At 35.7% G+C, this 27,122-nt stretch overlaps 1 protein-coding gene across 8 annotated transcripts in view; it reads right to left on the bottom strand.

Annotated features, from left to right (window-relative positions):
- PCDH17 (protocadherin 17) overlaps nucleotides 1–27,122 on the bottom strand; it is a 91,931-nt gene that overhangs the window by 26,881 nt on the left and 37,928 nt on the right. The window lies entirely within an intron of this gene.

Raw genomic sequence — 27,122 nt, 5'->3', positions numbered from 1 at the left:
GGAATAACTCTCTCAGGTAAATAATCTACTCAGGGTAAAATGGACCGTACAGTGTAGCAGTGTGCGAATGATTTAGTGTAGTGACTACACGTAGTTTCAGCTCCCTTTTTCTGATAGCTCTATCCAGACAGCAATTTCAGAATGCATTCAAACTCGGTGCCAGAAAATATCAACTCAGTGGAGGAAAAAAAGCAAGAGATATTCTCTAAAAATTATAGTTCAATTTGCTTTAAAGCATGACACAAGTGTGAGAAACACCGAAAAACATACAAGTATAGTTTGGTCGCATTTATTCCATAAAGATTGAGAAAAATGTATCTTATATGGATTATTTGGATATTTACAACAGATGAAAATAACAGCTAATTACATAAGCTATCAACAACTTCCCAGGAAAAGAGCTTATAGGGTTTCTGACCTGATATCATATTCATTTAATCTAATTTATGAAACTGCTTGAGGAAATATTCAGCTGCTTTCTTGAAAGACCGACTTGGGGATTATTGGAGCTGTATAATTGTTCAACTGATCAGACTTAAAAAGAAGCATTTTGTTTTACATTAATCTTCCAGAAATGGGCAAAGAATTTGAGAAATATATTGTTGTCTAAAAGCGTTGCCAAAAACGTCTAGCTGAGAGCAACCACAATTACTTTTTTTTAAAAAGTCTCTCATTTTCTTATTTTCAATCTTTATTCAACATCTGTTGCCCCCCTTCTCTGTAACATAATTATGCAGAAATCCAGCATAAGACAGGTTGAGCGGTTAATAACAGGCAGCTTAAACATTTTTTTCCCATTGATGTACTGCAGATGTTTCTTCCTTTTTCTTTTTTTTTTTTTCCTTTAGCTTCTCATTTAATTCGTATACATTTCTATCCTGATCTTAAAGTGTGGTCTCATAACATATGGAAGCACCTGAAAATAAATCTAGAAAAAGCACATGTTCATAAGGCTCTTATTGGATGTGTAGCACATTTAACAGGAGAGCACAGTTTGTCCAGAAATGTTGAAGGAATTTGATAGGTAGTGTCTCCCAACTCTCACTCAAGAAACACTTCCAGACCTTTTAAAGATATTCTATATAAAGGTTGCTAGTCTTTCAGTATATGTCTATCTTTTCTTTTTCCAGAAGAAAATTTGATTTTTATTTGACATAAACTTATCTCAAAAGTAGTTGTGGCTCCATGATAAATACTCCTCATTTTACAAGCATTTTATTTCAGTAATAGCACTTGACATTTAGCCTAAAAAAGATGGAAAAATGTTGTACTGACAGATGTTCAAAAGGTCCACTAAAATATAAGAGTTTCCCCATGCAGAAACAGGTACAAGATGCTGCTGTCCCCTGAATTTCCAAAGGATACTCTTATTAAGATAAATAGAGGATTCTAATTCATCTGGGGAAAAAAAAATCTTTAAAGAAGTTGGGATTAACTGTGGAAAAAGTACTAAAAGTCTAGCAAATCTTCAGTTCAGACAAACACACACACCAAGAAGATACAAATTACAAAAGACAATACTATGCAAAAATAGAATGGTTTTCATTTTATATGATACATGTAAACATACAAAGCACAGTAAGTGTAACTGAATGTACAACCTATTGTAATTAGAAGATTCTATCTTCAAGTTCACATAAATACCTTAAATGGAATTATTCGTTGAATGTTGAATGAGTTTATATGAGACTTCATAGAATCACAGAATATTCTCAGTTGGAAGGGACCCACAAGGATCACTGAGTCAACTCTTAAGTGAATGGTCCATGCAGGGGATTGAACCTATGTTAGTGGGTTAGTGTTATTAGCTCAAAGTTTTAACCTGTTGAACCAGTTTCAGGGTCATGAATCCTAGCAAGACCAATAAGAATGAATGTTTTCTCCACAGGTTTAATAATGTTTAACTCTTGCTTTTAAACTGAGGACTGGATAACAGATTTTTATTTTTTTTCATAGTGTCACTGATTTAGTTCTACATTCTTGGTATTTCAGAAAACTATTGTATATTTTCCATTTTTTCTGGCATTTTTGTGTATAAAATGTTGATTTTAATATTTTTCAGCCTACCTGATGCATGAATTTTTAACTTTATTTGCACTCACATATTTTTATACTATATGTAATATGGATGAGATACTACCCTTTATTAATGAGACACTTTATAATCTGATGGCTCCTGCTGGAACAAAAGTATCTGCTTTCATTTATCTCACAAGAGGTGATAAATAGTTAAAAAGTAGCACAGAAGACACATGTAAATTCCTAGTTTATCTATGAAACATATATTCCTTAAGAGGGTCACTAAACTGCAACTTCTAAGCTGACAGATTTAAATAAAAGAGAAATTCTACCATTGCTTGATGTCACAGCTAGTAAAGTAAGTTTGACAAAGATGAATAAAAGAATATTTTTAACTAAATATGAATTTTAAAGAAATCTGAAATATTAGTATCTTTTCTTTGGTCAAAATTACATGTAGGATAGTTACAGATTATGAGATTATTTGATTTTCCTTTATTTCTCTGAAAGATGACTAGTTTCCCTCCCAGGCAGAAGTTTAAAAATCATTTTTAAATTAAAAAAAAAACAAACAAACCAAACCCAGAAAAAATACCCAACCAAAATCAAACTCTAATTTCAAATCCCCTTTTGGCATAAGGTAAGAAAAAACACTTGATATTTTTAAATAGCTATCAAATGCTAGAAGCTGCTTTAATAATGAAAGATTGCACAGATAGCTTTTGTAATGTCCCCAGTCAAGTTAGCCATAAATATGTGCATACAAAACAGAAAAATCCTTTTGTAATGGAAAATATTACTTTGCAAAAAAATATTATTTCCATAAGGGAGTTCTTCGGCATATACTTTGTCTATCTTTATAGTTGCACTTCTAAATTATCAAAGTTGCAGAAAACTCTCGTTGTTACACATCATCCTCACCTGCTGCCAGCAAAGGAATGAAAGCAGAAGAGGCAGTTTGGAAGTAGGTAAGAAAAGCTAAAGAATGTGAGAAGAAACTGAGACACCTTGCATCTGGTATATCCCTAAATTACCCTGGAAATCTGTTTAGAACTACCTACCAGGTCATGTGTTGACACAGTGCACCCATGTGTGCCTAGAAAACTGGGATTCTTGGAATTAATCCATCCAGACTGAAATTTAGTGAAGTTTATTAGATTATAGGGGTGGGGGGAAAGAAAAGAAAAAAGTAAAACATATAACAGCATCTTCAATACAAACACAAAAACATCTTTAATATAGGATTGTGCTGTGGTTTATGTATACAGAGTTTTTCTGTACACCATCATCATACCTGAACGGAGCCTACAAGAAAGATGGAGTCAGATTATTTACAAGAGCATGTAGTGACAGGACGAGGGGGAATGGTTTTAAACTGAAAGAGAGTAGGTTTATATTAGATATTAGGAAGAAATCTTACTGCGAGGGTGGTGAGGCACTGGAACAGGTTACTCAGGGAATTTGTGAATGCCCCATCCCTGGAAGTGCTCTCAGAAGAAAGTAATGTCCTCCTACCTCTATGGAGGGAATTTTTCCTCATGTAAAAATATATTATTTACAAAGCTGACAAGCTCCAATTCGGGGTTCCTGATATTTCATTTATATTCTTTTCTATTTTCAATATAGTTGCCATTCTACTATGATAATTGTCTTCTGACTCATGAGCCCTGATTTTTCTTACTTCCAGATTTCATCAGTTTAGAGTTCTCTGACATTCTTGTCAAAGTTCTCAGGAAAAAAGTTTTGTCTGGTATCTGCTGCTTGAACTTGTAGTTTTGTAAATGTCAGTTCTGTGCAACTCTACATCAATGATCTTAATATTATGAAACATACATTTATATACAGAACAAACTCTTCAGGTATGGTGGTTTAAAATAATAGTGCCTCTTTACAAATCTTTTAATAAAGAATAGAAAAAGGAGTTAATTGATACCTTGTTTATAATGGAATTGCACAAGCTATATGTGCACCAAAAATCTCAAACTTCAGTATAGCTATTCACAAAAAAAAGAGGTTCAGACTTAAGAAAATGGTGATCAAAAAATCTGAATTATGTCCTTTGCAGTTCAGGAAGGCAAGCAATGTTCACTGGAATGTGGCTAGTACCAATCTTAACTCTAGTAGACAGTCAAATAAGTCATCTTTACTTTCTTTGCAAAACCAATATTTTCATAAATGCTAAGAGATTCACCAGCTATACCAAACGGACATTAACTACCCAATCATGTAGATCCTGAATAAGCCCAGGAAATTGTAAATTAATAAAAAAAAAACAAACAACCAAACCCTAAGTTTAATGTTCTTGAAAATTCAGTCTGGACTTGGGTCATGGCATCAAGTTGGCAGTACACTGACTGCCAACTAAAGAGAAAGATACGACATTAATTATTCTTACACTCCTCTATTTCTCTATTGTTAAATACTGTCTACCATGAGATCTGCCTAGCTTGCTTGATCTAGGGAGAACGTCCTATACCTCTGTGTCAGAAATAAGCAATAATAGAACCTATCCTCTACAACTAAGAGCCACACTCGTGGTGAACAAGATAATGATCAATGTACCTTCAAGTCCTATCTAAATATCATGATTAGATCATATATCATATGTATTAGATGATATAATTCACATGATATGGACTAAAAAGCTAACAGCTTGCATGTAGCCAACAGTTTACTTCTCTTTAAATCAGGAAAATTATGCTACCTTCAATAGGGAGATACTTGGAAAACATCAGGTTATGAAGGAATGTTTCCTAGTTCAGCAGAGCAAATGGTCCTAAAAGACTCACAAAGGTATTGTGATGCACTCACTATACCCTAGCCTCCTGGGCTGAAATTCTAAAGAATAAAATAATCTGTGTTCTGGGAGGGCTACATTGCTTAGACATGTAAATTAAGAAGTTGGCCTTTTTATTCTCTCTACTTACTCTGTAGAGAAAAAAAAAAAAAAAAGAGAGACTCCTACAGAGGGAATTTCAGTTTAAATTCTTAACATAGAGATTCAAATACTTTTAGAGTAAGCCCTCTCTCTTTTTTGACTGCCAAAAATCAGGAAGAAGAATCGTTAACCTTGTGAACTTCAACATGGTCAAATGTAAAGTCCTGAACGTGGGTTGGGCAATACCCAATATCAATACAGACTGGGAGAGACACATGGATTGAGAGCATCCCTGCTGAGAAGGACCTTGGGTTTCTGGTAAATGAAAAGATGGACATGATCCATCAATGTGTGCTTGCAGCCCGGAAAGCCAACTGCATCCTGGGCTGTATCAAAGGCAGCACGGCCAGCAGGTCAAAGGAGGTAATTCTGCCCCACTACCATACTCTCATGTGACTCCACCTGATGTGCTACATCCAGTTCTGGAATACTTAGCACAAGAAAGACTTGGACCTGTTAGAGACAGTTTAGAGCCAAGCCACAAAAAACATCAGAGGGCTGGAGCACCTCTCCTGTGAGGACAGGCTGAGAGAGTTAGAGAATCACAGAATCACAGAATATGCTGAGCTGGAAGGAACCCATAAGGATCATTGAGTCCAACTCTTACCCCTGCACAGGACCATCCCCAAGATTCACACCATGTGCCTGAGAGCATTGTCCAAATGCTTCTTGAAGTCTGTCAGGCTTTGTGCTGTGATCACTTCCCTGGGGAGCCTGTTCCAGTGCCCAACCACCCTCTGGATGGTTTCCTAATATCCAACCTAAACCTCCCCTGACACAATTTCAGGCCATTACCTTGGGTCCTGTCAGTGGTCACTAGAGAGAAGATACCAGTGTCTGCCACCTCTTTTCCTCTCACAAGGAAGCTGTAGACTGTGATGGGGTCTCCCCTCACTCTCCTCTTCTCTTCTCCAGGATGAACACACCAAGTGACCTCAGCTGCTCCTCATATGACTTCCCCTCAAGTCCCTTCACCATCTTCATTGCTCTCCTTTGGACACTCTCTAGCAGCTTAATATCTTTCCTATGTTTTGGCGCCCAAAACTGCACACAATATTCAATGTGAGGCTGCACCAGTGCAGAGCAGAGTGGGACAATCCCCTCCCTCAACTGGCTGGCAATGTTTTGCCTGATGCCCCCCAGGACACGGTTGGCCCTCCTGGCTGCCAGGGCACTGCTGACTAATATTCAACTTGCCATTGACCAGGACCCCCAGGTCCCTTTTCCATGGCACTGCTTTACAGCTTTACAGCATCTCATTACCCAGTCTGTATGTACATCCAGGGTTGTCTCATTCCAGGTGTAGAATCCATCACTTTCCATTCTTGAACTTCACATGGTTGGTGATTGCCCAGTCCTCTAATTTGTTGAGGTTTCTCTGCCTTCAAGGGAGTCAACAGCTCCTCTGAGTCTGGCGTCATCTGCAAACTTGCTTAGTATCCCTTCCAGTCCTTTGCCCAAGTCATTTATGAAGATGTTGAAGAGCACAGGACCTAAGATAGAACCCTACAGAACCCCACTAGTCACAGGTCACCAGTCTGATGTTTCCCCATTCACTATTAATCTCTGTGCTCAACATGTGAGCCAATTGCTCACCTACTTGATGATGTGTTTATCCAGCTGCGGGCTGGACATTTTGTCCGGAAGGATCCTGGGAGAGACCGTATTGAAAGTTTTAATGAAATCCAAAAGGATTACATCAACTGGTTTCCCTTGATCAGCTAGGTGGGTTACTTTGTCATAAAAGGAAATCAGGTAAGCAGGACTTCCCTCTTATGCAGCCGCGCTGGTTGTGACCAATGACAGAGTTGTGTTTCAGGTATTTTTCAATACTTCCCAGAATAATCTTCTCCATAACTTTACCAGACACATTTGCCAGCTTCCAATGAGCTGGAACCTCTCCAGATTCCCAAGACCACTCAACAATCATCAAGAGAGTTGTTGCAATGACATCAGCCAGCTCTTTAAGGATTCCAGGATGAATCCCATCAGACCCCATAGATTTGTAGGGATCTACCTGGATCAACAGATCCCACACAATTTCAGGGTTGACTGGAAGCTGATCATTCTTGCAGTCATGGTCCACCAGTTCAGGGCACTGAGACTCCCTTGGTCCATCATCCATGTGGAAGACAGAGGTAAAGAAAGTGTTAAACATCTCTGTCTTGTCTCTGTCCCTGTTTGTGAGGTGACCATCCTCATCCTGTGATGGACCAATGATATTTCTATACTGTTTCTTGCCATTAATATGGCATTAATATGGTTGAAAAAACATTTTAATTGTCCCCCACATTTCTGGCCAGCTTCAATTCCAGCTGAACGTTGGCCACTCAAATTTTCTCCCTACAGTGGCAAGCAGTATCTCTGTATTTTTCCCACGTCATTTGACCTTTCTTCCATGAGGCATACACCTTTCTTTTTTGCCTTATTTCCAAGAGAAGATCCCTGCTTAGCCAAGCCAGCCTTCTGTCTTGCCTGCTTGACTTCTGACATTTGGGAATTGCCTGCTCCTGTGCCCTTAGGAGGTGGTGTTTGAAAAGTGACCCTCACTCATGGACCCTAGTGCATGCAAAAACATTTTCCCAGAAGACCTTATTCACTAAATCCCTGAGCAGCCCTAAGTCTTCTCTCCTCATGTGAGGTTTTGCTGGCACTGGTTTTTCCTCCACAGGTGAGGTTTTGCTGGCACTTTTCCTCCTTTCAACTCTTGATTTTAAACTCCATCACTTCACGGTTGTTGTGGTTGAAACGGCCACCAATCTCCACTTTGCTCATGAGATCCACTCTGTTGACAAGCAGCAGATCAAGGACAGTGTCTTTCCAAGTTGTGTCCCTTAGGACCTGTTCCATAAAGTTGTCATTCAGGATTTTTAGGAATCTTCTGACCAGGTTGAACCAACTCTGTGATGCTCCCAGTTAATTTCTGGCAAGTTGAAGTCCCCCATAAGGACAAGGGCAGTTGACTTGGAAGTGTCCCCTAGTTCGTCAAAGAATAACTTGTTGGCATCATTGTCCTGGCTGGGAGGTTTACAAGATTCCTACAATGATATCCACATTATTTGTTTGTCATTTGATTCTTATCCAGAGGCTGGGATTGTTCAGCCTGAAGAAGAGAATATTCCAAGGAGATCATATAGAAGCATATCAGTATATTTACAGGTGTTTATAAGATTTAAGAAGACTTTTTATTAGGGCCTTTAGTGGCAGAACAAGGGGCAATGGTTTTAAACTGAAAGAAGGTATGTTTAGATTAGACATAAAGAAGAATTTTTTTACGATGAGGATGTTGAATTCTGCTTTTGTTAGAGAGGTTGGACTAGATGATCTATAAATGTCCCTTCCTATTCAAAACATTCTATGACTCAATGGCTACATAATTCATGTGTTCTAGCTTTTGTGTTCTTTATTAGTATGAAGTTGTCACAAACAGCTACCTATAAGCAATATTTTTTGTTTCTGCTGGTTGACTACAAGAGTGTCTCAGCTAAGGAGAAAGTGATATGCCCTTGTTCCAGTCTTCACTTCTGTACATGATATTCCACAGTTCAACCAGAACTAGAGATTTTAACTAGAATGGGAGTCCTTTGGGACATAGACTGCCAAAAATGCGTTAATTTAAAGCTGATGCACTCAGCTGTTTTCTCCTTCTAGAGAGAAAATGAGATATCTTAAGCAAAGAGCTTAATACACCACTGGGAGGTACTCAGATACTGCTGTGATGAGTATCAACAGAATGAACAAAAATATCTGATACATAATAAAAGCAATGTAGGAAAGGGCTGACTTCCAGATAACTAACTGCTTTTTTCAAGATAGCTTGGCCATATATATGCAAGGTGTGCATATATACATATAATCCTTTTTTTCCTACTACACAGTCATTATAGCAATCCTTTTTGCTCTATGTCCATTTGACAAGCATGATTTTTTTCAGAAATAGATACATGCCTTTCACTTCCAAATTGAAAATATGGCTGAAAGGCCTGGATGATTTTAAGTTACTACCTTTTGCCAGAACAAACAAGAATATTAATCATGAGCATGAAATAACTAACATGAACAAAACTAGCAAAAAACCATTCTGCTGGATGGCAGCACATTAGAATGAACACAACATAAAGATTATTATATAAAAGATAACAAGTGAGGTGGATCACAGAGTGCAGTTACTATTACATTTTTTTCCTGTTCGACTCTTTTTTTGAAGAGCAAATTTAAGAAGTAATCTGAAAAAAAAGCCCTGAAACATTAAAAGATGGTTAGGGCAGGAAGGATTTGAGGCCATTAACCTTGACAGAGCTTTCTTTGCCCTAAGCAATCTTTGTGCTTTCATAACATGAGCCACCGATGTTCATTTAGAGACTGAGAGGAAAATACAGCTGCATTTCACTCATGGACTAGTACTCATGTTTTGCTAAATGTACCCACTTAGTCACTGACATAGACTCGCTTTCCTGGTGAACCTTAAGAGAAAGTGCAATTACTTAAATGTAAAAACTCTATATAATTTTTTTTTTTGCTCATGTATTCCAGCAATTTAGGCTGTGTCCAGGAAGATCATATAATCTCCTTCAAAAGTATTGTCCTAATCTATTCAGAACTGCCAAGAAGTTGCAAGCTTAGGCTTCTCTAAAAAGAAAATGCTTTGCTGTAAACAAGGACAATACAGTATAAAAATACTTACTAAAATAAAAAATAAGATTAGAAGCAATATTCCTCATCAGAGGGGATTGTTGTGGTTTAACCACAGATGGTAACTAAGCATCGTCCAGCTCCACTCAGTCACTCCCCACCACCAGAGGGATGAGGGAGAGAATTGGAAAAAAACGTGATGCATAACACAATTGCTCACCACACGATGATCACTGCCCAGCCAGTTCCCAGGTAGTGACTCCTGGTCAGCTTTCCCCACAGTTTATGCTGAGCATGATGCCACATGGTATGGAATATCCCTTTGGCAAGTCTGAGTCACCTGTCCTGGCTGTGTCTCCTCCCAGCTTCTTGCACCCCTCCAGCATTCTTGCTGACAGGGCAAGAGAAGATGAAAAGTCCTTGATTTAGTGTAAGCACTACTTAGCAACAACTAAAAACATCAGTGTGTTATCGACATTATTCTCATACTAAATTCAAAACACAGTACTGTACCAGCTACTAGGAAGATAATGAACTCTGTCCAAGATGAAACCAGGACAGGGAGTCAAACTAATGGAATTAGGTTAGCCAAAAAAAAAGAATAAGAAAGGGAAAACTGTGCAAGGAAAAGTGGTGAAAAGATTAAAAAGACATGCCTTATGCAAAATAAGAAAAAAGGTGATCAAAACATAAAATGCTAATTATAAGATCAGAGATAAAGAAACATACCGTAATTAAAAGGTAAGAGGAAATCTCAAGTAGCAAGGTAAAAACCAGCATGTGACTACCAGGGATGATTTAAAATACTAAATAAGAAAGATTGAAAAGGTGATATTTCAAGAAAAATTATGCAACACCAATACATACGAAACAGAGGGAAAGATAAAATGTAATGATTGAATCAAAGGAGTGTAGTAGAAGTCACACGAGTATTATTAATAATTATAATAATGATGATGAAGATGATTGTACAGATTTAAAAAAAGAAGTTGGGAACTAAGAACTGTTATGATCAAAATTAAGTAAAAATCACAAAAATAACAATTTGATACACTTGAAAATACCACTAATATCTTGCAATCTGACTAAATACATACTTCCTAATGCATATTTTAGTGCCCATCGACAGCAGATAAAGTATTACACAGAAATGCATGCATAATAATAACACAAGCCTAAACCATTCAGCTGTATCACAAATAATAATTATCTGGGACACTAAAAGATCATGGCAAGAGCTAATCTAATAAGTCTTCCATTATCCTTTAATACTTTAAAACTGTGCCGTGAGCTAAACAGTTGTCAAAATTGAGTTCTGTTTACACCGAGCTGAGTATCAGCGAAACAGAAATCACTGCTGAGCTCTAATTACAAAAACAAATTGTTCTCTGTAATCGAGCTGAAAAGGTTAGTCTGCTTCTCCTCCTGCCCCCCAACAGACTTTATGCTTATTGGAGGCAAAAAGGCAGATGAAAGCTCATATGTCATTTGTTGAGCAGATAGGAATTGTATGAGAGGGGCACAATACAAAGACTCCGCCAGATAACGCTGATTAGCTAATGCCTTGCAGAGATGAGGTCACAGAGAGCCCAGCGACTACTATATACCAGATATTGTATTTCATTTTAACTCAGCTAATGGCATACTCCCTTCTTTCCAAAGTGCAGCAGCTAAAGTGTGGTCTACCAGATAAGTGCAGTCCATGACTATCCTCCTTCTGAAGAGAGGTACAGATGGCAGAGGTTATCCAGAGAGGCATAGGGAATCTGTTCGCTGCTCAAAATCACATGAACTTCCATCTTCCATAGTGTACATGTAAGAACTGCAGTTCACCTTGTTCATCTTGTGCAAATATGAGCTAGAGTAAGTATTTGTGGAAACTTGACTGCATATGAATTCAGGGACTATACTATGAGCAAGCCTGCATCAGAAGATTGAGTTCAGATTTCATATTGTGAAGTACTGCCCATATGAATGTCCAACATCAATGGAAATAGAAGAGCTCACTATTTACCATGTCCTCTAAGCTTTTATTAATTCCTACTGGGGAAAGATAGGGTTGTATTTGTCTTGCTGCAGTAAAGTCTTACATTGATAGTCACTTTGATGTCCAGCTCCCCACTTTCCAGCCCTCTTGACAATAATTTCCTCTATGACAATCATAGATTGTCAGCTAGTGTCTGACACCAAGAGAGATGTTCATGTCTGAATATAAAATGCTGTTTACATACTAAAAGCCATGGTTGCCTGTATCATCACTTCTTTACAGATAAGTAATTTATTTCTTGAAAGAAACTCTATTACAATGCAACTAAATATAACACTGCTCCTCAGCAGGTATCGCTGTGGTGAAAATAGCCCTTCACAGTTAGATGGTAAAAATTTGTTTTACACAGGACAGTCTCTGCTTATTCACTCTCAGAGAAAATATATTTTGCATCATCACTTACGTTGTTTTCCTTATCTGGCACAATAGCTACAATCTATATTTCTCAGCTCTGTGCCTCAGGGACCGAAACTAGCAAAGTAGAAGGAAAGCACATATGCTAATAAAAATGCAGTACCAACCCATCTCATGAACAGAAACAGAGTCATCTTTGATTTCCAACATGCTCAGAGCCCTTTCCAAGACAGCTGCTAAATTATTACTTTAAAACACTGAAAGCCAGCATAAGAAAAGCTCTTATTTTATGAATAACTGCTACCTAATACACACAGCTTTGTTCAGGTGAGACTACTGATTCATTATAGCTAGTACAGAGTTTTGCATCTAGAACTCAAAGAAAAGGTTACTGAGAAACTTTATTACAATGGCAAAGCATACTGTTCCTTTGAATGATGAATTACTAAAAAGAAAACAAAAACTGAAAAAAGGCAATTAAACCTACTTAATTCCAACATTCTGCAAAACTCACCAGATCTAAAAATCTAAGGCTCATTTAAAGCAAATGGAGTGGGTCATTAACAGCTTATTGAAGATGTCAATCAAATGGAGATGTGGGAAGAATTTAAACACTTGTAAGTACTGGCAGTCCTCATGCTGATTTTTTTCTTTTTGTTCTATTAAGGGGAAAATTTCAGTCTTCCATCCCTATTGGAACTAGAAATTCCTCCCAGTGCAGATTTCTATTTATAAATCTTTCATAAAATATCTCTTCTAATACTAGAGATTTTAAGGAACTTCATGCCTTTGGAGTGGAATGTCTAACTTCTTTATCTAGGCTATTTAAATAAAAATAATTTTGAAGTTTGCTACAGAAATCTGTACTATTTTCTAAGCCCAGAATTACTAAACTATACATTTGCTTGGGTATTTACTCACAAAACAGAACTTGTAATCTGATTAGGTCTGTAATACAAAACCAAAACAGTATATAATGAATAAGAGTGGAATTTTTAAGCTCTTATCTGTAAATAAGTTTTATAATTAGGATATGGTCTTTTAAAACAAATTAATATGAATGCATTCAGCTTAAAAGTTTTATATCTCATTCTTTACCCAATGATAGTTTACATCTTGCTGTAATTCTGTCTTGGTAACTTGAAAATCTAACCTACTGCTTAAACTTGAAGGCCTACATTTTTTTCATACTCAGAATGAGTATTTATTCATATTAATTCATTCATTCATTTCAAGTAGCTTACATGAAAAAGCTAAAGGCAAAATTGCAGGTATTGAAAATAGTTGGAGGCTATCTTTCAGCATCTTGCCTATATGTAGCAGAAACTCTTATTTAAACTATGGAATTATTTTAAAACATATATGAAAACCTTTTATCTTTTTTTTTCCTGCGGCAGCATCTGTGAAAACACATATAAAAAACTCTGTGTCAAGATGTGTCTAGTTTCAGAAAACTGTATAAACTGCAACAGACTGAAGTGACTGCCCATTTCTTAATTTGTTCAAAAATAATATTTTTATTCAAATGTGTAAAAAGCCATGGCATTTTCCATCTTTTCATTTTGCTTTAAGCAGCTTTGCAGTGTGGATTTGCTAGCCCTTTTGGGCTAGCAAACATCCCTAGAGAAGACCTAGTTCTGACAGAAGCAAGGTTCTCCTTTCTTTAGGGTGTGATTCCACAATACGTAAAACTAAGCCAGATCATTCCTGCCTGGTATCCACTCTGTGTTTCTATCCTGTTTCAACGTTATGGTGAGTAGTGCCTAAAAGAACATAAAAAACAACCCACATAATTTTCTGTGAGTTTACCTCGCTGAAGGATCACAAGTCCTCTCTGTTTTAAAATTCCCACCTGGAGAAACAGAAGTGTACCATATTAATAGAACTGGGACTATTTAACTGATTTAAACCAGTTAAAATTGTGAAAGTAACTTTCTAATGTTGGAGAGACTGTGATAGACCCCATGCTTGCTCATCTGGAGCTAATACTTATGGACAGTCACTCGTATTTTTCTCTCTTCTTTTAATGCTAAAAGTTTCCTTCTTGTTTTGAACACATTAATGCCTTCCTACGAATTGTCCTTCCAGGCAACAGCTGCTTCTATCACCAAAGAAAACCAGTCACAGAAGAGATTTCTAGGTTGTGAACTTACAGTGGGGACAAGAGCCTGCCCATGCAACCTGGGACCATAAGTTACATGCTTGCCACAAGCATTACAAAGACTGTGTAAGTGGAGCTGTAATGAGCCACAAACTGATGGAGCCCAGCCTTACATCTCCTTCTGAAGAATGTTGTCAAAAAAGTGTCACAAAATCTAAAAGGTAAAGAATAGCTGATTCAACGTCAGCCAGCAGAAGGAGGATGTGATGATAGACGAAAAAAGAACATTCTGAATATCTGTATGTTAGGAATGTCTTCTGTTACATTTAATTATATACTGTATGTTTACTTAAGTAGTACAAAGTCTCAAGATCTCATTAAACATACAGAGAAAGGAACTGGAGTTCCTTGGTTTTACCTCAACAAGTATTGTCCTTCTTTTAATACATCAGATTGGACAGCAACCATCAATGTGATAATCTTGTCTTCTCAGACTGTTGTACTTAGCATCACGTAGAAATCAGTCAGGGATACAAGCATAATGGGCATAGAACAAAAAAATTAATTGTTTGAGAGGACAAGCTACCTCAACCTGTCATATAAAAAAATCATATTTTCCATTTGTTCTCAATTTATTTTCAATGCCAGTTCAAGAACCTGACCATAATATTTAAGGTTCTGATGAGCAGGATGTATCCCAGAATGATTCTCTGTTCACTGCACAATGAGACAGCTGTGTTCCTCTAGGCCACTCTTATGAGTGTGAAGTTTCCAAGATTAGAAGTAAAATGTTCTCAGCTGATGGCTGCCATTTGATGGAAAAGACATGCCACAAGAAATAAACAGGGGCTCCAGTCAGATTCTCCTACACTGAGCAAGTAATCAAAGAATAATAATGAAAGTAAATAAAATCAGAAGTTTAAATGAAGTAAATAAAAGCTGTCACATCTGTAAGCTGAGGCTTGGAAAGTCAAGCCTCCCATTAACACCTCCATCGTTACATCAAACTTACATGGTGTGGATCTACTGGAATCCACATTGCCTCCTTCTCCCCAACTTACATATCTAATTCCCAGTCTTCTAATGGACATCAGGGTGCAATGAGATAAAAATGAATCCAACAGAGTTGTGGGTCCCATGCAGAATATTCTCCCACTAAACAGTTCAGCACAAGCAAGTCTTACAGTTTGTCACATCGATATCTAATTGATTGAGGTTTTTGACTCCCACAGGTCGTGATGAGAGAGCTGGAAATGTGATTAATATGTAGTTAAGATCTGAATCCTATGGACTTCAGCATACTGTACTTAATAAAATGTATGTCCTGTATCTTTCTGTGTCTTTTCATAAGAAATATGACTTCAGGATTTTTTACATCCTCACACTTTTTACAAGGAAACAGGATTCTTTTTGTTTCCCTTCGTACAACACTACTGTCAATTTTTATTTATTATTTGCCGAAACTCACCCTCCTTGTACACTATCCCTACAAAGTAGCTGGAAGAGCTACTTTGGAATCAAACCCGTTTTTGCTGAATAGAACACATGGCAAGATATGCTTGAAGAGTTACACAGCTGGCAGTCACCACTGAGAATAAAGCATATAATGCTGGCTCTCAGCATGCATCAGGGTGAAATTCAAGCTCAGTTGAACAGTTGCAGGTATCCTTGTCTACCTTTGAGCTGTTCAACCTGACAGAGCAGTGTACCACAGCTTTACGTTCAGACCTGTTTTGTTCTTTACAGTAAGGAAATCCTGAATACAGCATTGATGGCATCACTCGTTTGAATCAGCAAGCAAGCTATTAACGAGACATGGGTAGGTCAAATATTCCACAAGTTCAGGTGTTACTGTAACCTCTTTTTAAAATTGAAATGGAAAGAAGTTATCTTTTCCTAAGGTTCCAGATGAAGGAATTTTAAATAAATACATATTGTAATTGAATGAGATTCTGAGAAAAAAAAATGTTAAACCTCTTAGATAAACTGAAAGAATCCTATTCTTGTCTGAGAACATGTGAGTGACACTCTGTGGAGCTCAAAAGGTTGATTCTTTTTCTATGGATTCTTTGGCTGGATCTGGGTTAATAACTGTAAAAGTGCCACAGCAGAAAAATGTCTACTTCATATAACTGCTCTACCTATAATGTTCATGCAGCTGGAATGATGCAGAGCACACCTTTGGCCTGGGCCAGCTCGCATTCTGCCCATCTGTTTCAGACATGATTCAGAAGTCAGCATAGTCAGGATTCATGGCTGTGTGATCCTTCTGCTTAGCGTAATGCTCTTCTTGGATTTTACCTAGAACTTTTGCAAAAATTCTGTGTGAAAAGGAACCCCGGTGTTTACAAAAGCGGGGGACTTTTCTGTGCTGCAGGGTAAAGGAGACTTCAAGTGTGTCTGTGGCCAGACCATGGAGCTCAATTTCAGGGTCAGAGAGTCCTTGACATCAGAGTGCCTGTGGTTTATTTGCACAAAGTAAAGCTAAGAGTGTATGGGTATTACCTGATAGGATCTAAGCAATGGTGAATAAAGGATCCATTACCAACATGTTTCTTTCTGTGTTAACCAGACCCAGCCATGAAGCTGCAGTAAACCCCAAGAAGCTACAGCAGCCTAGTCAGGAGGCACTACAACCCAAACAGATCCCACCACAGTCCATAAAGGAACATTGGACTCAGGGTGGAAAAGCAGCCTAAGGTCTTGCTTTGATGAAAGACCTCCAAAGCACAATGGTGAACACCGGAGCCTGTAAAAGCACATGTGCTTCTGTCTAAGGCTACACTGAAACACTTTGAAAAATTAATCCTTATCAATTAAACAGGTAAACTTGAAGACTTGCTCAACTGCATTAAACCACTAAGTGGATATTCTTATATTCTTCTTGTTGTACTCTTATTCTTTTCATTAATTTTTTCTTATTCTTAGTCAGGTCTAAAATGTCCCTGATTCTCCTTACTCTCATTCAATTTGGCACTGATTTACGTTCAGCCAAAGTGACTGCACTTTAAGCCCAAATAAATATATAAATAATTAGATTAAAAGCTATATGACTAATTCACCTGTAATGTTAATTTGGACAAATTTTTATAGCTGCCTCAGAGTAGAAAAAACATTCAGATTTTCTCTGGATTGAGATAAAATGGTAATAATAATGGATGTTTGCATTCCTGAGTGGAATTCTGCAACAATAAGTTGTGAAAGACCTCTAGAAGCATTTTTCCAAGGGTGAGGAAAGTCAAAATGACAAAAGATTAAGGAACAAGCCTAAAATAGGCATTGACAAATTGCATAACAAATGAACAATACAAATATTATTAAAATATTGTCTTTGATATGTGATATTACTAATATACCAAGCAAAAATGGACATGGCCAGTACATGTACTTAAACATGTTATTCTTGTTTGCCAAAACTCCCAGGAAGTGTGAGAATAAAAATCAGAAGGAGCTGAAAATAGGAAATTGCTGGCAGTCATTGGAGACTACCAATATAATGTGAGGGGATTTTCCAGTAAAAAGGAAGCACAACATTGAATTTTTACTTGAACATTAGTTACAGGTATAATTATCAAGTCTCTATCATAAAAATTCAATATGAATAGGCAGACTTGAGTCAATTGTATCACAAGTAAAAGATAAAATTCAAGATGAAAATGAGACAGCTAAGGATCTCTCTATAATTGATTTGGAATAAATGTGTCTTCTTTTTTTTTTCTTGTCTTTCCGTCATGGCCTAAGAAAGAACAGAAAATGACATCACATTTCTGCGGTATTTTCACATTTCTGCAGAGATTCTGTTTCTGTTTTCTGAATTTTAGACACTAAAGCTTATACACTTTTAGAGGTTGAAAATTGACTTAGATAAGGAGGGTATTTTTTAATTAGTAACCAAGGAAAAGTTTGTAATGAATGGAACACATCCAAGAAGAGTAAGCATCATGCAAGTCAGCACAAAAAAAAGCTGATGACATTTGAATTGGCTATGAGAATGTTTTTTAAATGAAAGACAAGTCACAGGTAAGAAAAGCACGTAATCTCAGGTAACTTGTCCACTAGACTGAAGTCACAAACTGTAAACTGAAAAAGGAAAAAAAAAAGGCTAGAGTAAAACTTAAACCATATTTGGAGAGGGAATAGCAAAGAAAAACTTTAACAAATAAAATCCAAATTGAAAAGGACACATAAAAATTGGTAGCCAGACCAAACCCAAGTATTTGCTTGATTCTATACTTTTTTTAAATCTAAAAAACAAGAACGCCAACAGCTGTTTCTAAGTGAGGAATGTGATATAACAGATACCTCACAAGGGCAATACAAAGAAAATACCCAGCAGAAACCAATGTAATTATAATTCCAAGAAACAAATTATATAGGAATGATGAAGTACACTGCACTTACAACAACTAGCCAAACAGTTCACAAGAGGATAAATAGCATTTACTTGATTTAATTTTTAGCATTCAACAGGTGGAAAAAGTAATTATCTATAAGCTCCACCGTAATGCTGGCCATGAAGCTCTCAAATTTGATATATCTATAGAAAAGACAAAGAGAAAAAGGGGGTAAAAAGGGCTACAGTAACATTTAACTTAAAAAATCAGAACTACTTGAACATGGCAAAGCTTTTTGAAAGGAAATTGAAAAGGACAACTAAAAGACTAAATGCTTGCAGATAGCATGACAGGCTGCCTAAAGATGCTATATTAGGAGTTCAGAGAAACTGTATACCACTTATCAAAAACGCTTTTAAAGGACAGAAAAATAACCATCATGGTGAAACAGCAGACTAAAAGAGGTCATTAGAAGTAAAAAGATACTCCTAAAAAAAAAAAAGGTGAAAATTGTGAGCAAATTAGGATGAGAAAAATGCATAAATTCAAACAAATAAAATGTTACCATACTGTAGGGAAGTATGAAAAATGTTTGGAAGACTATTTGTTCATGACATAGAAAATAATGAGAATTTCTACCAACAAAATCAGAAAAAATTAAAGCCTGCCAAAGGATCAGTGGATCAGTGAGGCTAATAGAGACTCAGCATATAATACAGTGCTGAAAGAAGATAAGGTCACAAGTACCCCCCACTCCCCATCAAAAAAAAAAAAAAAAGTTTGAAAAGAAGGAGCCTGGGGAGATTCCTGCAGTGCAGATATTTTGGGGATAGAAATGAGTCATGAAAATTGCCGGCAACTAAAAGATTAATCGACAAAATTCTAGAGAAAATGGGTAAAATGACTCCTAACGAATCAGCAGATTATATAGAACCCAATATAAAATTGGAGCATTGTAACACTATCACTTAAATTAGCTTTGGTATCAAACGAATGTGAGCAGTAAAATCTGAGAGTATGAAGAGTTGCAGATAGATGTCATGCTATTGAATGACTACAATAAAACAGCACATGAGATTCAGACTAAACAAACGCAGGTAATGTACATGATGGAAAACAGTAACAACTCTCAATACACAATCAAGTGACTCTAAAACAGATCTCTGTATTAGTCTGGATAGTCAGATGAAGACGTCAGCTCATAGTTCATAAAGACAGCAGTCAGAATAAGAAGATATCTTGGAAAAAAATAGAGATTAAACCACAAAACATTGCTCTTTTAATCCATAGCTGCTGTGTTTAGACTTCTGCATGAAGTTCTGCTCATGCCATGTTCAAAAGAATATAATAGAACTGAAAAGACAAAAAAGAGCAGCAAAGATGATCAAAGTTATGAAAGGGCTTTCATAAGAGAAGAGATTAAATAGACTAAGATTTTTCAGCTTGGAGTAAACAGAACAAAGGGAAAATATGAAAAGATTTTTGAATCATGATTGTCACTGAGAACACTAATAAGAAACAATTATTTACTCTTTCTCCTAAAGCAAGAACTAGGCACTGCTAATGAAATTATCACGTGGAAGGTTTCAGTCAAAAGCAGTGTGTTTGTACACACATCTAAGTTGTGGAGATCATTATGCAGGATGTTATGGAAGCCAAGGGTCCATAACACCATTACACAAATCCATGGAACAAAAATCGACACAGGTTTGGTGAAAATTGTTTTTTTTTTGTTTTCTTGCGTTCTTTTCTTTAGATCTGTAATTGCACAGGGGTGTAATTGTCCTAGTCTTTGTGCAAATGCTGGAGTAACAGGAACTTCCACAAGGTGACTCAGATGTTACATCTAGGTGGATGATTGAATTACCTTCCGCAGCTCTAAGTGAAGGGCATGCATATAGTGCAGTTGCCCTAGACTGCATGTTGAATAGTAGTTTGTTACCTCACATGTAACTTGCATGTCTCAACCCCTACTAGAAAGGGCTGTTTTCATGTTTTTAAACTCCCACAGATTAATACTGTACATACTAAAGAAAATGTTTAAATCAGTGTAGTAGTTGCTGAATCAGTGCTTGCACTGCACCTTCCTAGCAAATTTTATTACTCTTGCTTTCATATCCATTATTCTGAATGTCAGGGAGCTATTTTTAAGTACTAGCTTTGTTCAGTTTAATAAAAGATATTACATTATCTGCACCAAAAAAAAAATAATTAAAAGAATTCCTTATAAAGAATTTGGTTTCATAAAATCAAACGTATATGTAGCTACCAGCATGACTCCAGATGAGATACATTTTACAAGAGTAGCATTTTAAGATCTATGTTGGAATATTGAGGTAGAGACCAGAATTATGAAAAGTCACACAAAGTATACAGCTAAAAATTTCAAATGTCCAATAGAAAATTTACCTGCCCTTTCAATATTTTTATATGATTTACTATCATCACTAAGTTATTGCTTTAAGCTTAACTTCCTTTCTTTTCAAAATCTGTTCTATTGTTTTCAGCAATAGAATTATCATAATATTGAATTCTTACATTTGTTAGGATGAAGTCTTTTAATGATTTTCTGTGAAAGGAAATAAAAAACTTAGTTAACTTTCAAAAAGCGTGGGATCTAAAGCCCAAATCAGAACCAATATCAAAGAACTAAATTGGCCATTATTAGCTCTATTGATGCATAGTGATACCAGAACCCATATAGACTTATTAAAAAGTGTGTAAAGGTGTAAATTGAAAAAATTTTGACACTACTTTCAGTAATGTACACTTTTGCTTTCCCCTTCTGCAGACTAGATAAACTCATAATATTTTATGAACTATAAATTTAACTGTGAATGGCAAAGCATAAGTTATAATTGGAGTTTAATCTAAATTACATTTCTCATAATTTCTGAAATAGAAATTTGTAGTCATTAAAAATTATCTACTTAAGATTTTCACAAAAAAACCCCTTGTTATTTTTTATTTTAAAATGGATGGGTTTGGTTTGTTTTATAAAGGTCTTCTCCATTTTCTCTTCCTCTGTAAAACTAGTTAAATATTAAAAAAAACCAAACTGAAAACTAACAAAACCTAAACCAAATATTTTGTTGTGGGTAAGAAAAAAGTAAACTAATCCATCAGAAGAAAGTACTCAAATTTCCCAAACTAAACTGACTGTTTTGAGGGGGGGGGGGAAATCCATATGAGATGTTTACTCCACTACTTGTTTATCAGTTAACAAAGCTGAAAGAACAAACACAAAAACAGAAGACAATCGAAGGTATTTGAGTGATGTACAATACACAAGATTTAATCTCTGAGATAGTTCTGAGGGACACTTATAGAGCTAAATAGTTGTTATTAAGGTTACTCTGTATATGAGAAGGTACATAATGTATTCTTGACAATACTGTTCAATTTGCAAAAAATGCAGTTCAATCTTAATCTGGGTGAGCCTTGCAAGAAAGCAGACTATGTTCACTATCAATAACACTGATACTGAATAGCAGCTTGTGAGACCAGATCTATATTGTGAAGCACTGCTGGCAAAGCTATGTCATCTAGAAGCATGAAAAAATATGACAACCCCAGCTCACACAGCTATTTGGCAGAAAACTGACATTCACATAGCTATATGAATATATATTTAGATTACTTTATCTCTTTCAGGGACATAGAGTAGAAAGGTTAGAAGAAGACTTCTTTGTGTCAGCATGTGCAGCATCTCCAGCTGCTGGCTCTCGTGTTGCAGAGAGTAGAGTGGCAGGTGTACTCATGAAGATAAACCTCACCTTACCATCAATAATGGCACATACTACTGTGGGTATGACAAAACAAGATAGACTTGAAGTATTTTAAACGAATATTTACTTGGATTAAATGGAATTGTTACTGTGTGTTTATGAAATGCCAGTTGATTCTTAAATGTATTTGCCAGGGATTAATAGCTATTCCAGAACCTATTGCTATTTAATGAACATACAAGAACTGCCTTAGATGTAATAAGGAGCTAGGTTTAACTAGATCATGAATTACTTCCACTCACTAAATGATAAAAATTTACTGAAGATTAACACTATGTAAGGTACAGATATCTCATATAGAGATTAATTCTTAAATTAATATTTTTATTCATCTCTTGGTATTTAATTAACTTAAATTACAATAGTTTCAGCAGTCAGATAAACATGCTAATTTCTTTTGATTTTAAGAAGTCCATGTAATCCAGTGCCATGCCTTTCCTTTCTTGTGAGTCATTTCAGTAAAGTATTTCAGCACATAGGGCTTTTTAGAAGGTTGATCTCAGATTCTAATTTTAAACCTCCAACACACTATTGTCCATTGCTTCTGGCACCAGCAATTTGGTCATAAGAATTCAAAACAAAAGCCAAATAGGTAAATATTTAAGCAAAGCATAAAAAATTATGCACCTTAAACAGGCACCCAATTTTGTGAGGGAAGAAACAGTTCCTAACTGCAAATACATGGAAGACAGAACAATAGCCATGCATATTTCTGCCATGGAAGAGATATTCACCACCTCCATACCATTACTGATGAAATGGGAAAGGCTTACTGAATAAATTCATGATGATGTCTCCAGAATAAACTTGGGCTGAAAGCATTAACACCCATAACACAAATAAGGAACAGAGAAGCCAAAACTTGTAATAAACAATGGCCAGTATGCAAAAAGCTAGTTCCCTCAAAACCTGACTTGCAATTAATATTTCATAGGTTTAAATATCTATAATTATTTAACTATATCTGTCATCTTTTACTGACAGTAGAGAGGATGTGACTCATCTTAATCACGTCAAAGGAATCATGCTCCAGAAGTACCTCTTGCTCTCCTCTGTAAATCTAGAGACCTAATCAACTAATTAACTATAAAGAATTAGGGTAACTAGCTCAGAGGTAGGTGAGATGATAGTTGAAAAGGTAGGTACAAGGTTTCTGAGAACTCATGGCTGTTCTTTTCTTTAACAGGGTTGAAAATGTAGAGGTTTGTCATGTCAAGCTTTCTTTTTTTTTTTTTTTAACTAACAAAACTTTGTGGTCTATGTTTTCCAGTTTTCTTGTACTTATAGAGATCTAAATATGGAGGAGAAAACTTGAGCTTGAGCCTTAGTTTTGAATCCATTTTGGAAACGTACAATTCAGTCTAAATAAAAATGCCATTAACTTGAATTTCCTGGATTTCATTAAGATTTTGAAGAGCATTTTTAGCCGTCTTACACTTATCAATTTTTCTACTGTTCTTATATTTTCCAAAATATTGTGTTCACATATTTAGATTAAAAATATCATCCATATTTTGAGGAAACATTTTATTTTTGTTTCTTGGAAAAACCTATGCAAAAGAATAATATTACCTGACATTGGATTAAAAATAGAAAGTTATATTTTGTTGATTTATAACAACAACAAAAAAATAGCATCCTGTGCTCATTTTAAATGGGCACAGTGTTTTAACTCTGCTGACCCTGATGAACTTCTACTGCAAAACAAAAAGCACCTGTCTATATGGAATATAGTCCAGTTTAGGATTATTTAAATGCATCTAGTCTCTAGGAAAATTACAAATTTTGATCACTTTTGCTAGAAAATCAAATCCTACAAGAGCATATCACCTCTAACAAAAGGGTAGTTTTTTGTTTCTTAGGAAATCTGAGTGTGTTTTGATTACTTGGGTTTTTTTCCTCTCCTCTGTGTTATATGTTATCTTCCCACACCTTTAACTTTTAAGTTAAAATTTTTCTTTGTCCTGTAACACTCTCTCTTTGTGTCTTTTCATACTTCTACATAGCAGAAAAAGAATCAAGGAAAGCAGCTCTGTGGTACTTATCTTTCAAACGTGCTTGTAAAACTTTAAATATAGGAGTCTTCTTTTTAATAAACAACAAACCAGTAACTGTTGTCATGTACACCTGTGAAAATCTGTAGACATTTAATAAATTTATGATAATCAGAAATTCTACTGACATCTGAATCTATGTCTTTAAAGAATTTAAAGAAATCTTTAGTTTTTAAATAAAGATGTTTTCAGGCTTTCCAGCCTTTTTTGTCATACTTAAGGAGATAAAACATCTCCTGAAATCACTGTAATTAGTGATTGGGGCAGAATTTTTCAATAACAAATGGAAAATTAAAAATAAAGGAATGAAAATAAGCATTAATAATAAAGAATGAATAAACAGACTCTGAATGTAGCAAAAATATGGATATTATCAATGCTTCTGCAGAAGGAAAAGATATCCATAGGAAAAATTTACAATTTTATAAGTGTACGTCATAGGCTTAAACATCTCATGGGATTTCATTTTACAATACAATTTAACATTATAATAAATGCAATGAAGAAAGAAAAATTTTGAGAGGATTTTTTTTTGGAAGTCCAAACTATTTCAATTCTCTTTTTATTGTGAAATAACCACACAATGATAACTGAGATACTTTTTACTACATGCTTCAAAGTATTTGATGTTTCTGTTCAAAATTTACTTTTTTCTTATTATTATTATTGTTTAGAAATTAAAATAAATGTTAAATATAAGTATTCTAAATTAATATAACACAGTTTGTTTTGGGGACATTTGCAAGTTGTAATATATTTTACTATACATTATTATATGAACTTTCCAGTATTATTCCATCCAAATATAATTTTTGAGAATATCCTTATTTGTTTATTATAAACATGGATGTCAAAGAAATTCAGCAGTTTGCCCTGGTTACTCTGGTACTCTTGAGAAGTAAAAAATGGCCACAACACACTAGCAATTTAAGCTGAGTTTAAAGCTTTCCTTACAGCAGTAGTTTCAGTGTTCAATATAACTTTCTTCATCTTGCTCTACTTCATGCACTTCCCATCAAAAAGAAGTAATTTACGTGAACTTTGCTTACAACAATAAAATACCACAAGGATAAGGGACAGAATCCTCACTTCAAATCAAACTCACAATGTTGAAAAGAAGTATCACTTGTTAAAACTAATCACATGCATGAAGTGCAGGAATATTCATATTCAGCAGTGCACACAGACCCAATATAAGCTTCCCTAGGTCATGAAGATTACTGACGTGTTGCAAAAGTCACAGGGTCAGAAGAGACACAGTTCCACTTCTGTATTTCTGTTGTTCTTTGTATGTTTCATTCAGACCTTGGAAAGTTGTTTGGGCTGTGTAGCTGCCTGGAGATCTTTAAATGTGCAACCTAAACTGCACTTTTTATGTTAAGAACTGGTTTTTTTTTTCAAACAAAAATTGGGTCAGATAGTAAAATCTGCTATGAAGAATTTAACTCAAAACTCTGAGAAACAGTTATGCTGATAGGCTACCCTCTAAAGATCCAGTGTGCACATCCCTATAACATTTAACCAGACACTGCAATTATATTATACATAAAAAGTTACATATATATATACATTATATGTGAAGTACTATACATTATTAAATATATATATTTTAAAAACTTTATTTTTAAGTACTGTTTTTCAGTTATATGCTCTTTTCTAAATTGACAGTTTTTGACTCAGAATTACTTTGCCTGAACAAGTTTTATAATGAAAATAGAATGTTTTGTGAAACAAATTTGTGAATTGGTCTCATAGTTGCAGTTTTAAAACAAGCATAAAAATGTTTTAAACCATTACATTTTCTATACTGTTAAGATATAGATTTATATAGATTTAAAAAATCAAATTTTCAGGGACATCAGTTAATGATTTCTTATGTTTGTATTTATGCATGTGCATGTGGACATATATAGACACACACATACCACATATATATTATTAATCATATTGCATTACTAACAGTAAAAGAAATAGTAAAAGATTATGCATTTTTTGACATATGGTCACATAAATATCCCCACTGATTTATAAGATTATTTGTGTATAAAAAGCCAGAAGAATAGGGTCCTTAATTTTAAAAATACATATACTTGTCTTAAATGAAGGGGTTTTATGCCACAGTATGACTTGGTTATACTGGGCATATGCTCTTCTCCATTTCATGCTGCAGAGGGGAGCAGATGGAATTAAATATAGCTTGGCATGCAGGATGGGGGCAGTCACGGAGCAATATTTTTTAGTATCATGCAGGCACTACCAGCTCCATATACATTAGAGATGAAACACAAAAAAGGGCATGTCACCTTCAGGAAAGGGTAGCAGTCAGGGAACATCTGTTATACATGCAGTGTTCCCTGTAGAAAGAACTGAAACACGATGAAATATGCATCAAAAGTTCCCCATGCACTGAGGTACATTAAGTCCCTTTCAAACCATATGAAGCCCACTTGGGGAAGGGAGGTTATTTAAGTGCAGCAGCTGGAATAGGAGAAAAAAGCAGCAGGGAATGGAAACCAGATGTTCTGACATTCTGGAAATCAGGATGGGCAGTAGATGTGCAGAGGCTCTTACATGGTATGTGTGCATCACTGATGTACAGAGATTAGATAAAGTTTCACTTACTAGTAATTAGTTAATCATGCTGCTCTACCTCTGAGCAAAGTCCGTGTTAAATTCTAAGTACTATTACATTGTATCAGGGATTCTTGTTGTCAAGAACTACATAATCCACATTCCCTGAAATTCTCTAATATGGTGAGATATCTCTAATATCTCTTTGAGATAAAGATGTTCATGGCGAAAAGATTGTAGAACGGGTCAGTGCAAATGTTCCCTTTCAGTATGTTTTACTGAGG

Source organism: Lepidothrix coronata, unplaced genomic scaffold, assembly GCF_001604755.1.
Source record: "Lepidothrix coronata isolate B3197 unplaced genomic scaffold, Lepidothrix_coronata-1.0 Scaffold50, whole genome shotgun sequence".
Lineage (NCBI taxonomy): Eukaryota > Metazoa > Chordata > Aves > Passeriformes > Pipridae > Lepidothrix > Lepidothrix coronata.
The sequence above is the reverse complement of the archived record's forward strand: the minus strand, read 5'-3'. Positions and strand labels throughout refer to the sequence as shown.